General features: G+C 48.7%; 1 protein-coding gene across 6 annotated transcripts in view; it reads right to left on the reverse strand.

Moving 5' to 3' along the window:
- UBXN2A (UBX domain protein 2A) overlaps positions 1 to 2,299 on the reverse strand; it is a 31,073-nt gene extending 28,774 nt beyond the window's left edge. For 5 of the 6 annotated variants that reach the window (XR_014786532.1, XR_014786531.1, XM_084826503.1 and 2 more), the window contains exon 1: positions 2,101 to 2,299. The gene's annotated coding sequence lies outside the window, so the exon portion shown is untranslated. Of the gene's footprint in view, positions 1 to 1,612; positions 2,036 to 2,100 lie in introns of those variants that run through there. The other variant, XM_084826502.1, reaches the window with a different exon arrangement.
- Positions 2,300 to 9,651: the final 7,352 nt, after the last annotated feature.

Here is a 9,651-nt window from a genome sequence, read left to right on the forward strand (position 1 = left end):
AGGACTTACACCTGAGAAAACATGGATAGGATAAATACTGTGTTCTGCTTGTGTACAATATAATATGGCATGTTTGAAACAGCTGCACTGGGTGATAGTCCATTCCCTTGTCTGATCTCGGAAGCTAAGCAGGGTCAGCCCTGGTTAGTACTTGGATAGGGGACTGCCTGAGAATCAGGCTTCCTGCATTGAGCAGGGGATTGGACTCGATGGTCTTGTAGGCCCCTTCCAACCCTATGATTCTATGATTCAATTCAAAGTGCTGGTTGTAACCTATAAAGCAGGGGTTCATAACTTGTGGCCCTCCAGATGTTTTGGCCTACGACTCCCATCAGCCCCAGCCAGCATAGCCAATGGCGAGAGATCATGGAAGTAGTAGGGCAAAACATCTGGAGGGAGCCACAAGTTGCCCATCCCTGATATGAAGCCTTAAATGGCTTAAGAACAGCATATTTGAAGGATCACCTTCTCCCGCATGAACCTGCCCAGTCCATTAAGATCAGCCTCAACAGCCTTGCCCCATCTCCCTCTGCCTTCTAGTGGAGACAGAGTGACAACGGTGGTGACAACAGACAGGGTCTTTTCAGTTGTACCACCTCATTCATGGAACTCCCTCTCCAGAAAGGCCTGGTGCCATCTTTATTCTATTTTTGTCACCAACTGAAAAAAATGTTTTTATTTGCCCAGGCCTTTTACTGTCTCTGGGCCTCTTTTGATGCTGGGCTTTTACACCGAGTGCCAGATTGGTCTGTTAGATTTATTGCCTTTTATCTTTTTATTTTGTAAACTGGAAGCTACTGCTGAAAAGGAACTAATAGTTGTTTTCAATAATAAACATAATTTTCTAGTGGTGCACTCTTACATTAAGTGTTGAACAGTGTTGAACAGCACATAGCCTCTTAAAAAGTCATTAAATGGCGCTGGTATGAAAAGCAGGACTTATACTGCTCCTCACAAATTAGTGACAGTTAAATAATTAATGTGCTATATATTGGGGGAATATCCAATTCTTTGAGCACTTGCAAAATGAGATAGACCTACAACTGAAGGGCAACTTCGAGGACAAACAGTGGAGCTGTCCACAACTCATGAGAAACAAACGTGCAAAAAAGTTTTTTTTGCAGAAAGGAGCCACACAAGGTTCACTTGCCAAAAATAAAACAAACTGAGAGCAGGAAGGAAGCTGGTGCTTTATCTATGCATCAAAAAGGGAGCAGAAACAAGATGAGAAGAATCCTTTGAAAACTCAGCAGAGCCAAACTGCCTCTTGACCTACTGAAGGACGATCTAGTTGGTTCAGTTAAACAGTGTACATTTGTGCTTCAGTCCGCTCTAAGGGCGCAATCCTATGCATGTTTAGACGGAGAAAAGGCCTACAACTCCCAGCATTCCCTAGCCAGCAAAGCTGGGAGTTGTAGGCCTTTTCTCCGTCTAAACATGCATAGGATTGGGTCCGAATTCTATCATTTACAGCCTGGTCAGAAGATTTAGGGCTGGAATGCTATGCCTTAGGGAAAACACCATCGAACTCGACGGTACCTACTTCTTTTGAGCAAACATAGGTGAGATGGGGCTATAAGGCTGCAGTCTTAAAACACATTTACCGACTCACTGAACTCTGTGGGGCTTGCTTCTGAGTCCAGAAATCTTCGGATCAGGTCTGAAGTTTAATCCATCTGCACATTCGGGGTGCGGCGGGGGGCCAGAGAGTCCGTTCCTTGCAGAATTTAGCAGGCGCTAAACTTTAAAGAACTTCAGCCGGACGCTAGAGCACGAAAACCTATATCCCAACTACGTCGTGGCAGACACCAGAAGAAACAGCCCTTTGTTCCCTGCACAAATTACACGAACTCCCGACGGCCTCCTGTAATCTATCTGAGCGCACAAACTGCCAGGTTCTCTTTCTCCACCTCCGGAAACAAGGGCGCTCCCCGGTCGAGCAAGCCTCGGATATCGATCCTTCCCACCAGGAAATGGGGCGCCCCCTTCCTAACCCCCCCTCCCGCCCCCCCCAAAAGAAACCGATCGACTGCTATCGAAGTGCCAAGTCACGCTGCCCTCCAGCCGCCCGCTCGCTCCTGCAGGCACCAAATTACTTACCGCTGCGGGCTGTGCGTTCGCTGCAAGATCAGAGATCCTCCGGAGCTCCAGTCCAACCCGCAAGGAACGGCCCCCCGCCGCCACTTTTCGTCCACCGCCTGCAAAGGCCCACCATTCGTTCCCTCCGGTTGCAAGGAGGAAGCTAGGTCCGGCGGCAGCGGCCACGCCGCAACTCAATGCAAGTGCGTTTTCCGCCCACAAAGGGGAGGACCTTGATGGCGGTTGAACGTGAGAGAGGAGCGGGCTAGACGATGCCCGAGGCTCCTAGACACGTGATCTATCATTGCCCTTGTCAACTGAGACTACCCCGGCAGGGGTTTGGCCGCGACGGGGGCGGGCTGCTCCTGCAGGAAGCTGCCTGCCGTCCTAAACGCGATTGTTGTTCAGTCGTTCAGTCGTGTCCGACTCTTCGTGACCCCATGGACCATAGCACGCCAGGCCTTCCTGTCCTCCGCTCTCTCCCGGGGTGTGCTCAAGTCCATATTCATTGCATCCGTGATGCTATCTAGCCATCTCGTCCTCTGCCGTCCCCTTCTCCTTTTGCCTTCGATCCTTCCCAGCATCAGGGTCTTTTCCGGGAGCAATCCCCGTGGAGCACGGTGGGACTGGCTTCTAAGTAAACATGCACGGGATCGGGCTGCAAAAATGCTCAAACGTGCGAACATCTGAGCAGCAGTGTAATAGCTGATCCCGTGGAGATCCTTTCCGAGTGTTGATGAATCCCACCGATTTCAGTAGGACTTACTGAATAAAGACAAATGGTTTAGGATTGTTTTTAAAGAGCGTCCTGGGCATGCGGAACGTTTTTTGTAATTTCCGGTCTGCGTTCATAAAACGAATGCACTTAGTCACACAAACACACACACCGTTGTAGTTAAAACCATGAGCTGTGAGCCAGAAAGCCCGCTGAACAAGGCAAGCCACTGCCTCGTGGAGCTGGGTGCTTTTTATGTTTCTACCGAAGTAAGATCCCACGGATTTCAGTCCGGTTTGCAATCCTATACTCGCCTGGGAGTAAGCCCCATTGAGCTCAATGAGATTTACCTCTGAGTAGACCACTGCCTACTGCACTGTTATCTGTAATATGGGGATAGTAATAGCAGCCTAACTTAAAAGTTTGGTGTGGTAACATTACTGAGATCACGTTGGCAAAGGTCTGTTGGTCAGTGGTAGAACACATGCTTTCTATGCACAAAAGATCCCTCCCAGGGTCAATCCCTGATATTTCCAAGCCAGGGCTGCGAAAGGCTCGCTTGAAACCCTGGAAGACATTCTGCCAGCCAGTGTGTCCACTGCTAAGCTTGAACAACGAAGCCTCTTGTGACATCTGAAAAACTAATACATGCATCTTGGCATAAATTGTTGTGGATTGTGGGTCATAGTCCACAGAAGCTTATGCCAAAATAAATTTGTCTTTAAAGGTGGCACAAGACCTCGTTGATTTTGCTACAATAGACTAACACAGCTACCCTCCGGAAAAAAATGCTAAACTAGTGGACCAGTGGTCTGGTTCAGTGCAAGGCAACTTCCTATGTTCCTCATGTGTATGAAGTATTTGGGTCACTTATGTATTATTATGTACTCAAAGGGTGCTATCACCCTACCTTGTGAAATGGCACCATAAAATCTTATCTGGAAGCAGCTCAGACTAGAATATACTTGCTAATGTGAATATTAATAGATTTTAAATTTCCATATACTGAGATATTACAAATTTGCTTAGAAATACTTTTTCACTTTATGAAACAGACTGTACTTTCAAGAAAGAAAGACTTTATTTTAATTTTTATGAGCAGCTCAACAAAAACGAAAGCAACATATATGGAGTAAGTTAAACACACTTCAAAATTATATAGGCAAAATCAATTGTGATTTCTTAACTTACTGGAATTTGAGCCTGCCCCATCTGGGTGCAGCCGGTGAGTACAACAACATATTAAAACATATATTACGAACCTAACACAGTAAAATTAAATTTATTTTTTTATAGATTTATCATCTGCTCAGCAATCTCTCCCCCTCCCCCCCTTTGGAGCCACCAGCCAACATGCAAAAGAATCCAAGATACCTTTTCTTCAAAGTTTGCCCCGGCCATCTGCAACGATGTACTTAGGGCACAATCCTATGGCCACTAGACAATGTCTAGATGGCCATAGGATTTTTCATTTTCTGGGAACCAACCTTAGAGCCAGCGCTCCAGAGGCTGGTTCCCAGAAAACTGACTCCCTGTCGCCTCCCCAGCTGTGTGCTCAGAAGAGCAGCATGGAGTGGCCGAAAAGGGGGTGTTCCTCAGGGCAGGGAGGGGAAGGGACAGCAGAAGCAGTTATGATGCTTCCTCTGCTCCGTCCAGCTTCCCTGCCCCACTCTGAGGTGCCCTGGCTAGACAGCTGAAATTGGCCATCTAGCAACAAATGCAGGGCAGCCAGAGTGTGGAGGAGAAGGTCCCCTCTGGGCTCCACCTGCCCTGCACTGGATATTCGGTCGCCTCTGAGTTTGGAGGCGGCCGACTTTCCCCATAGGATTGTGCCCTTGGAGTTTAAAGCAGCCTTCTCCAGCCTGGTGCCCTCTGGATGCGCTGGGCTACAACATCCGTGCTTCCTGGGGATGATGGGTCTTCTAGTCCAATACATCTGGAGGGCATGAGATTGGGGAAGGACCCCAGTATTTATGTGCTTGGAGCAAGTATTATTCCTTTCTATTTCTCACCTTTTAGTTAAAGCAACGTAGTTTCCCTCACAGCTAACAACATCCTCTGTTGGTTGATTACCACAATACATTTTATACTCCATTTAATCAATATGGACTGAAATGTTAAATTCCTTTAATTTCATTCAGAATGTTTGAGTTGTAAGGGGTAATAAGATGTGGAGCCCTTTGGGAAAATGAATGCCTGTCATTTATGCGGAAGGACCAATGAATGCCTCATGTTGACATAACTCAAAGGAAAAATTATCCTTCTAATCTTTATATACAACAGTCCAGTGTTTGCACTCCAAACTGCTAGGGATGGGAGTGGAGGGTACAAAAAAGGGGGTGGGACAGTCAATGATGTACCATTAGGGATTTACGAATCCTACTCACCCATTCATTCCGGGGCATCGGCGGTGGGAGGGAGGTGCTCTGTCCCTCCCCCCAGAATCCTCCTCGGACCGGCTCCGCTCTGCGGCGGCTCCAGATGCAGAGTTCGGGCCACGGCCGGGCTGCTGCGGCCACAAATGACGGCCGATGTAGCAGCCACCATTTGCGTACTTGCAGTCAGCCGTGATAGGCTACGTAAGTATTTACGTAGCCTATCACGGCAAAGAGCAGGGACACAAATGGCGGCCGCTATGCCATTTGCGCCCCTGCTCTTTGCTGTGATAGGCTACGTAAGTATTGACGTAGCCTATCACGGTAAAGGCAGCCACGCAAATTTGCCTTTGCGTGGCCATTTACGGCCGCAGCAGCCCGGCAGCAGCAGCCCGGGAGACCAGCCAGAGCTGACGCATCCGCCACCAGAGCCGCCGCTGCCGCATCCAGGTAAGCTTCGTCCCGGGAGGATTCCACGGGGGCGGGGGTGGAGGGAGGCTGTTCCACCACGGATTCCGGGGGGCCCAGATTCTAAAGGATCCAGCCTCACTGGAGTCCGTGACGGAATTCTCTGACATCCCTATGTACCATATTCCAAAGGAAGATATGTGCATTATGTGATTTCAGGATAATAGCTGATCACTCAAGAACTAATTTGTTTATATGGGGATGTAAAAACGCACACACAAGAAACAGAAGAAATAGCTAAATAGCCATGCCAAGTTTGAATATCGCCAGGTAGGTCCAAAATAAAATCTCCCTCATACATGATTTAATTGTGGATGAGGGGGCTGACCTGGTATGTATTGCTGAGACCTGGGTGGGGGAACTGGAAGGGAATACTCTCTCCCAGCTGTGCCCTCCTGGGTACTCAGTGCAGCACCAACACCGACCTGAGGGTCAGGGAGGGGGGGTTGCCATGGTCTATAGGAATTTGATCCCTCTCTCTAGGCTTCCTGCTCATTCGAGTGCAGATCTTGAGTGTTTGTACCTTGTGTTGGGTACCTGGGACAGATTAGGGATTCTGCGGGCCCACCCCACTGCCCATCAGACTCCCCGCCTGAGCTGACGGAGCTGGACTTGGACCTGGTGTTGAGGACCTCTAGGATGATGGTTCTGGGGGATCTCAACTTCCATGTCAAGGCGGCTGCATCCAGGGCAGCTCAGGACTTCATGGCCACCATGACAACCATGGGCTGTCCCATGTCATTGGCCCAACACATGTAGAAGGACACACGCTTGATCTGGTTTTCTCAACTTGGCAGGAGGATGGTGATCTGAAAGTGGAGGAATTAACATCTGTCCCTTTGTCATGGTCAGATCACTTCCTGTTGAGGTTTAGACTCTTGGCAGCCTTTCCCCTCTGCAAGGCTGGGGGACCTATTAAAATGGTCCTCCCTGGGGGGCTAATGGATTCTGATGGATTCCAGAGGGCTCTGGGGGGGGTTTCCTCCTGGTATGGCTGGTGCTCCTGTCGAAGCCCAGGTCGCTCTGTGGAATGCAGAGATGACTCGGGCGGCTGACATGATTGCGCCCAAGCACCTTCTCCCTCTGAGCAGAGCCCAGCCAGCTCCTTGGTATACACCCGAGCTGAGGGCAATGAAGCAAGAGGGGAGATGGCTAGACCGCAGGTGGAGGAAAACTCGTGCTGAGTCTGACTGAACACAGGTTAGAGCTCATTATCGAGCCTACTCTGTGGCGGTGAGGGTGGCAAAGAGACAGTTCTTTTCCACCAGCATTGCATCTTCTCAGTGTTGTCCAGCAGAGCTTTTCCAAGTGGTTCATGGCCTGTTACATTCTGGGCCAGGGAGAGAGACTGTGGAACCCTCAGATGCATGCTGTGACAAGTTTGCACAGCACTTTGAAGATAAAGTTGCTCAGATTCGTCATGAACTGAACACCACGATTAACGCAGTTCCATGGGTAGACGCATTCAGAGCACCGTCTCTTCCGGTATTATTGGATGAGTTTCAGTTATTGAGGCCTGAGGATGCGGACAAAGCATTTGGCCAAGTCCAACTGACCACTTGTGTGCTTGACCCTTGCCCTTCATGGCTTATTAAATCAAACAAGGAGGGGATGTCTGGCTGGGCCCAGGAGGTTGTAAATTCCTCCTTAAGAGAGGGAGTGGTGCTGGCCTCTTTAAAAGAGGAGGTAATCAGACCACTCCTGAAAAAGCCTAACCTGGACCCGGAGGATGTTAACAATTATAGGCCAGTGGCCAACATCCCCTTCCCGGGCAAGGTGCCTTAGCGGGTGGTTGCAGGACAGCTCCAGGCACTCTTGAATGGAACAGATAATCTAGATCCATTTCAATCGGGGTTCAGGCCTGGTTTTGGAATGGAAACTGCCTTGGTCGCCCTGTGGGATGACCTTTGCCGGGAGAGGGACAGGGGGAGTGCGACCCTGTTGATTCTCCTGGACCTCTCAGCGGCTTTCGATACCATCGACCATGGTATTCTTCTGGATAGGTTGTCTGGGTTGGGAGTTGGAGGCACTGCACTGCAGTGGTTTCACTCCTACTTGGATGGCCGATTCCAGAAGGTGGTGCTGGGGGATTATTGCTCTGTGCCATGGCAATTGTGCCATGGGGTTCCGCAGGGCTCTGTTTTATCCCCCATGCTGTTTAACATCTACATAAAACCGCTGGGGGAGGTTATCCGGAGGTGTGGGCTGAGGTGCCGTCAATATGCGGATGACACCCAGCTCTACCTCTCTTTCACATCAAACCCAGGAGAGGCAGTGGCTGTTCTGAATCAGTGCCTGGGCACAGTAATGGACTGGATGGGGTCAATAAACTGAAACTCAATCCAGACAAGACGGAGGTACTGTTAGTGGGTGGTTCGTCTGCCCGGCTAGGTGATATTCAACCCGTTCTAGAGGGGGTTGCACTCCCCCTAAAGGATCAGGTTCGTAGTTTGGGGGTGCTCTTGGACTCAGAACTGTCACTTGAGGCACAGGTGAACTCAGTGGCATGGAACACTTTTTATCAGCTTAGGCTGGTATACCAACTACGCCCTTATCTGGACAGAGATGGCCTAGCTACAGTTATCCATGCTCTGATAACTTCTCGTCTGGATTACTGCAATACGTTATACGTGGGGCTGCCTTTGAAAATGGTCTGGAAACTTCAACTATTCCAAAACAGGGAAGCAAGATTGTTAACAGGGACTAGCCAATGAGCTTATATTACGCCAGTACTTTTCCAGCTGCACTGGCTGCCAGTCCATTTCCGGGCCCGATTTAAAGTGTTGGTATTAACATTCAAAGCCCTAAATGGCTTGGGGCCAGGTTACCTGAAGGATCGCCTCCTCCCATATGTGCCTGCCTGGACCTTAAGATCATCCTCAGCGGCCCTCCTCTGTGAGCCCCTGCCAAAGGAAGTGAGGCGGGTGGCTACTAGGAGGAGGGCCTTTTCTGCTGTGGAATGAGCTCCCTAGTGAGGTTCGCCTGGCGCCTACATTGTATTCCTTTCGGCGTCAGGTGAAGAACTTTTAATTTTCCCAGGCATTTTAACTTTCTAGACTTTTAGCTTTAGTGTTTTAAATCTGTATTTTAAATCTTTGCATTGCTGCTAGGTTTTATGGTGGTTTTATTCTGGTTGTATTGTTATATTGTAGTTTTAATGTTTTTATATTTTATATTGTTTTACTGTGTGCTTGTTGGTTTTAATGTTTGTGAACCGCCCAGAGAGTTTCGGCTATTGGGCTGTATAGAAATAAATAAATAAATAAATAAATAAATAAATAAATAAAGTTATGTCGCATGGTTTTCAGTTCTTGATATAACATTTCCTTCATCAGCTAACATTTTAGTATGCACAATGATTATGTAATTGCTGGTTCTTTTTGATTTAATCAGTAGATTTATTGGCTAAAGATTTGCAGCCTCAACTATCTATGCATGTTTTCTCAGAAGTAAGCCTCATTGATGGCCAAACTAGATGTGACATTTGTCACACAGTTTGCCCTCGTGTGGCTGATTATTTTTTTTAATAGCTGGCACAGAAGGCCCCAAGTTGGATCAGGACCATGCCATGGGAGGAGAGGTGCTTTAAGCCTTTGCTTCTACCATGGTCCTGATTTGAGTTCCCCCCAATGCCTGCTATTTGCAATGGGAGGAAAACTCAGTTGATAGAGACAAGGCCAGCCCAAAACATTTTGCTGCCTAAGGTAAAGAACAAGATGGTGCCCCCTCCTATTCCATGTACAAAAGTCTACTCTACTGGCGGTCTTCAACATTGATGAGGCAGCATCCTCTCTTGAACCTTAAGGAAGGAGGCTAACTTAGGGCACACAGGTCTCTCCTCTAACATCTTTCTGCTGCCTCCCAGCCTCTGCTGCCTGAGATGGCTGCTTCACTCAGCCTAATGGTAGGGCCGGTCCTAGACAGATGATTCCAAGTGGTGAGGGCAAAGGGTTAAGACTTCCCACCCCATGCCACAAACCCAATCTGGCTCCCCTAGCCTGCTGGCTATGTCTT

Source organism: Heloderma suspectum, chromosome 1, assembly GCF_057233095.1.
Source record: "Heloderma suspectum isolate Gila_16-S chromosome 1, 16-S_ref, whole genome shotgun sequence".
NCBI classification, from domain to species: domain Eukaryota; kingdom Metazoa; phylum Chordata; class Lepidosauria; order Squamata; family Helodermatidae; genus Heloderma; species Heloderma suspectum.